A 6,694-nucleotide genomic window follows, 5' to 3' on the forward strand; every position below is an offset into this window, starting at 1 on the left:
GAATCCAATAAATCACTACAGGGATTGAATATGAGTGAAAATGCATGTTGCCTGCTGAAAATGAGTTGAAATCACAAGAAAAGAGTCAATATTATATTTGGGTCTTACAGTGTTCAAACTAGACTGCTTGTGCGCAAAACAGCCTTATTTTGGTGAGAGAAGAACAATTTCACCCAATCCTTGATACTAATGATGATGAATCAATAAATCACTACAGGGATTGAATATGAGTGAAAATGCATGTTTCCTGCTGAAAATGAGCTGAAATCACAAGAAAAGAGTAAAAATTATATTTGGGTCTTACAGTGTTAAAACATGACTGCTGGTGGCCAAAACAGCCTTATTTCGGCGAGAAAAGAACAATTTCAGCCAATCCTTGATACTAATGATGATGAATCAATAAATCACTACAGGGATTGAATATGAGTGAAAATGCATGTTGCCTGCTGAAAATGAGTTGAAATCACAAGAAAAGAGTCAATATTATATTTGGGTCTTACAGTGTTCAAACTAGACTGCTTGTGCGCAAAACAGCCTTATTTTGGTGAGAGAAGAACAATTTCACCCAATCCTTGATACTAATGATGATGAATCAATAAATCACTACAGGGATTGAATATGAGTGAAAATGCATGTTTCCTGCTGAAAATGAGCTGAAATCACAAGAAAAGAGTAAAAATTATATTTGGGTCTTACAGTGTTAAAACATGACTGCTGGTGGCCAAAACAGCCTTATTTCGGCGAGAAAAGAACAATTTCAGCCAATCCTTGATACTAATGATGATGAATCAATAAATCACTACAGGGATTGAATATGAGTGAAAATGCATGTTGCCTGCTGAAAATGAGTTGAAATCACAAGAAAAGAGTCAATATTATATTTGGGTCTTACAGTGTTCAAACTAGACTGCTTGTGCGCAAAACAGCCTTATTTTGGTGACGAGAAGAACAATTTCACCCAATCCTTGATACTAATGATGATGAATCAATAAATCACTACAGGGATTGAATATGAGTGAAAATGCATGTTTCCTGCTGAAAATGAGCTGAAATCACAAGAAAAGAGTAAAAATTATATTTGGGTCTTACAGTGTTAAAACATGACTGCTGGTGGCCAAAACAGCCTTATTTCGGCGAGAAAAGAACAATTTCAGCCAATCCTTGATACTAATGATGATGAATCAATAAATCACTACAGGGATTGAATATGAGTGAAAATGCATGTTGCCTGCTGAAAATGAGTTGAAATCACAAGAAAAGAGTCAATATTATATTTGGGTCTTACAGTGTTAAAACATGACTGCTGGTGGCCAAAACAGCCTTATTTCGGCGAGAAAAGAACAATTTCACCCAATCCTTGATACTAATGATGATGAATCAATAAATCACTACAGGGATTGAATATGAGTGAAAATGCATGTTTCCTGTTGAAAATGAGCTGAAATCACAAGAAAAGAGTAAAAATGATACTTGGGTCTTACAGTGTTAAAACATGACTGCTGGTGGCCAAAACAGCCTTATTTCGGCGAGAAAAGAACAATTTCAGCCAATCCTTGATACTAATGATGATGAATCAATAAATCACTACAGGGATTGAATATGAGTGAAAATGCATGTTGCCTGCTGAAAATGAGTTGAAATCACAAGAAAAGAGTCAATATTATATTTGGGTCTTACAGTGTTCAAACTAGACTGCTTGTGCGCAAAACAGCCTTATTTTGGTGAGAGAAGAACAATTTCACCCAATCCTTGATACTAATGATGATGAATCAATAAATCACTACAGGGATTGAATATGAGTGAAAATGCATGTTTCCTGCTGAAAATGAGCTGAAATCACAAGAAAAGAGTAAAAATTATATTTGGGTCTTACAGTGTTAAAACATGACTGCTGGTGGCCAAAACAGCCTTATTTCGGCGAGAAAAGAACAATTTCAGCCAATCCTTGATACTAATGATGATGAATCAATAAATCACTACAGGGAATGAATATGAGTGAAAATGCATGTTGCCTGCTGAAAATGAGTTGAAATCACAAGAAAAGAGTCAATATTATATTTGGGTCTTACAGTGTTCAAACTAGACTGCTTGTGTGCAAAACAGCCTTATTTCGGCGAGAGAAGAACAATTTCAGCCAATCCTTGATACTAATGATGATGAATCAATAAATCACTACAGGGATTGAATATGAGTGAAAATGCATGTTGCCTGCTGAAAATGAGTTGAAATCACAAGAAAAGAGTCAATATTATATTTGGGTCTTACAGTGTTCAAACTAGACTGCTTGTGCGCAAAACAGCCTTATTTCGGCGAGAGAAGAACAATTTCACCCAATCCTTGATACTAATGATGATGAATCAATAAATCACTACAGGGATTGAATATGAGTGAAAATGCATGTTTCCTGCTGAAAATGAGCTGAAATCACAAGAAAAGAGTAAAAATGATACTTGGGTCTTACAGTGTTCAAACTAGACTGCTTGTGCGCAAAACAGCCTTATTTCGGCGAGAGAAGAACAATTTCAGCCAATCCTTGATACTAATGATGATGAATCAATAAATCACTACAGGGATTGAATATGAGTGAAAATGCATGTTGCCTGCTGAAAATGAGTTGAAATCACAAGAAAAGAGTCAATATTATATTTGGGTCTTACAGTGTTCAAACTAGACTGCTTGTGCGCAAAACAGCCTTATTTCGGCGAGAGAAGAACAATTTCACCCAATCCTTGATACTAATGATGATGAATCAATAAATCACTACAGGGATTGAATATGAGTGAAAATGCATGTTTCCTGCTGAAAATGAGCTGAAATCACAAGAAAAGAGTAAAAATGATACTTGGGTCTTACAGTGTTCAAACTAGACTGCTTGTGCGCAAAACAGCCTTATTTCGGCGAGAGAAGAACAATTTCAGCCAATCCTTGATACTAATGATGATGAATCAATAAATCACTACAGGGATTGAATATGAGTGAAAATGCATGTTGCCTGCTGAAAATGAGTTGAAATCACAAGAAAAGAGTCAATATTATATTTGGGTCTTACAGTGTTCAAACTAGACTGCTTGTGCGCAAAACAGCCTTATTTCGGCGAGAGAAGAACAATTTCACCCAATCCTTGATACTAATGATGATGAATCAATAAATCACTACAGGGATTGAATATGAGTGAAAATGCATGTTTCCTGCTGAAAATGAGCTGAAATCACAAGAAAAGAGTAAAAATGATACTTGGGTCTTACAGTGTTAAAACATGACTGCTGGTGGCCAAAACAGCCTTATTTCGGCGAGAAAAGAACAATTTCAGCCAATCCTTGATACTAATGATGATGAATCAATAAATCACTACAGGGATTGAATATGAGTGAAAATGCATGTTTCCTGCTGAAAATGAGCTGAAATCACAAGAAAAGAGTAAAAATGATACTTGGGTCTTACAGTGTTAAAACATGACTGCTGGTGGCCAAAACAGCCTTATTTCGGCGAGAAAAGAACAATTTCAGCCAATCCTTGATACTAATGATGATGAATCAATAAATCACTACAGGGATTGAATATGAGTGAAAATGCATGTTGCCTGCTGAAAATGAGTTGAAATCACAAGAAAAGAGTCAATATTATATTTGGGTCTTACAGTGTTCAAACTAGACTGCTTGTGCGCAAAACAGCCTTATTTCGGCGAGAGAAGAACAATTTCACCCAATCCTTGATACTAATGATGATGAATCAATAAATCACTACAGGGATTGAATATGAGTGAAAATGCATGTTTCCTGTTGAAAATGAGCTGAAATCACAAGAAAAGAGTAAAAATGATACTTGGGTCTTACAGTGTTAAAACATGACTGCTGGTGGCCAAAACAGCCTTATTTCGGCGAGAAAAGAACAATTTCAGCCAATCCTTGATACTAATGATGATGAATCAATAAATCACTACAGGGATTGAATATGAGTGAAAATGCATGTTGCCTGCTGAAAATGAGTTGAAATCACAAGAAAAGAGTCAATATTATATTTGGGTCTTACAGTGTTCAAACTAGACTGCTTGTGTGCAAAACAGCCTTATTTCGGCGAGAGAAGAACAATTTCAGCCAATCCTTGATACTAATGATGATGAATCAATAAATCACTACAGGGATTGAATATGAGTGAAAATGCATGTTGCCTGCTGAAAATGAGTTGAAATCACAAGAAAAGAGTCAATATTATATTTGGGTCTTACAGTGTTCAAACTAGACTGCTTGTGCGCAAAACAGCCTTATTTCGGCGAGAGAAGAACAATTTCACCCAATCCTTGATACTAATGATGATGAATCAATAAATCACTACAGGGATTGAATATGAGTGAAAATGCATGTTTCCTGCTGAAAATGAGCTGAAATCACAAGAAAAGAGTAAAAATGATACTTGGGTCTTACAGTGTTCAAACTAGACTGCTTGTGCGCAAAACAGCCTTATTTCGGCGAGAGAAGAACAATTTCAGCCAATCCTTGATACTAATGATGATGAATCAATAAATCACTACAGGGATTGAATATGAGTGAAAATGCATGTTGCCTGCTGAAAATGAGTTGAAATCACAAGAAAAGAGTCAATATTATATTTGGGTCTTACAGTGTTCAAACTAGACTGCTTGTGCGCAAAACAGCCTTATTTCGGCGAGAGAAGAACAATTTCACCCAATCCTTGATACTAATGATGATGAATCAATAAATCACTACAGGGATTGAATATGAGTGAAAATGCATGTTTCCTGCTGAAAATGAGCTGAAATCACAAGAAAAGAGTAAAAATGATACTTGGGTCTTACAGTGTTAAAACATGACTGCTGGTGGCCAAAACAGCCTTATTTCGGCGAGAAAAGAACAATTTCAGCCAATCCTTGATACTAATGATGATGAATCAATAAATCACTACAGGGATTGAATATGAGTGAAAATGCATGTTTCCTGCTGAAAATGAGCTGAAATCACAAGAAAAGAGTAAAAATGATACTTGGGTCTTACAGTGTTAAAACATGACTGCTGGTGGCCAAAACAGCCTTATTTCGGCGAGAAAAGAACAATTTCAGCCAATCCTTGATACTAATGATGATGAATCAATAAATCACTACAGGGAATGAATATGAGTGAAAATGCATGTTGCCTGCTGAAAATGAGTTGAAATCACAAGAAAAGAGTCAATATTATATTTGGGTCTTACAGTGTTCAAACTAGACTGCTTGTGCGCAAAACAGCCTTATTTCGGCGAGAGAAGAACAATTTCACCCAATCCTTGATACTAATGATGATGAATCAATAAATCACTACAGGGATTGAATATGAGTGAAAATGCATGTTTCCTGTTGAAAATGAGCTGAAATCACAAGAAAAGAGTAAAAATGATACTTGGGTCTTACAGTGTTAAAACATGACTGCTGGTGGCCAAAACAGCCTTATTTCGGCGAGAAAAGAACAATTTCAGCCAATCCTTGATACTAATGATGATGAATCAATAAATCACTACAGGGATTGAATATGAGTGAAAATGCATGTTGCCTGCTGAAAATGAGTTGAAATCACAAGAAAAGAGTCAATATTATATTTGGGTCTTACAGTGTTCAAACTAGACTGCTTGTGCGCAAAACAGCCTTATTTTGGTGAGAGAAGAACAATTTCACCCAATCCTTGATACTAATGATGATGAATCAATAAATCACTACAGGGATTGAATATGAGTGAAAATGCATGTTTCCTGCTGAAAATGAGCTGAAATCACAAGAAAAGAGTAAAAATTATATTTGGGTCTTACAGTGTTAAAACATGACTGCTGGTGGCCAAAACAGCCTTATTTCGGCGAGAAAAGAACAATTTCAGCCAATCCTTGATACTAATGATGATGAATCAATAAATCACTACAGGGAATGAATATGAGTGAAAATGCATGTTGCCTGCTGAAAATGAGTTGAAATCACAAGAAAAGAGTCAATATTATATTTGGGTCTTACAGTGTTCAAACTAGACTGCTTGTGCGCAAAACAGCCTTATTTCGGCGAGAGAAGAACAATTTCAGCCAATCCTTGATACTAATGATGATGAATCAATAAATCACTACAGGGATTGAATATGAGTGAAAATGCATGTTGCCTGCTGAAAATGAGTTGAAATCACAAGAAAAGAGTCAATATTATATTTGGGTCTTACAGTGTTCAAACTAGACTGCTTGTGCGCAAAACAGCCTTATTTTGGTGAGAGAAGAACAATTTCACCCAATCCTTGATACTAATGATGATGAATCAATAAATCACTACAGGGATTGAATATGAGTGAAAATGCATGTTTCCTGCTGAAAATGAGCTGAAATCACAAGAAAAGAGTAAAAATGATACTTGGGTCTTACAGTGTTCAAACTAGACTGCTTGTGCGCAAAACAGCCTTATTTCGGCGAGAGAAGAACAATTTCAGCCAATCCTTGATACTAATGATGATGAATCAATAAATCACTACAGGGATTGAATATGAGTGAAAATGCATGTTGCCTGCTGAAAATGAGTTGAAATCACAAGAAAAGAGTCAATATTATATTTGGGTCTTACAGTGTTCAAACTAGACTGCTTGTGCGCAAAACAGCCTTATTTCGGCGAGAGAAGAACAATTTCACCCAATCCTTGATACTAATGATGATGAATCAATAAATCACTACAGGGATTGAA

Source organism: Centropristis striata, chromosome 6 (assembly GCF_030273125.1).
Source record: "Centropristis striata isolate RG_2023a ecotype Rhode Island chromosome 6, C.striata_1.0, whole genome shotgun sequence".
Classification (NCBI taxonomy): domain Eukaryota; kingdom Metazoa; phylum Chordata; class Actinopteri; order Perciformes; family Serranidae; genus Centropristis; species Centropristis striata.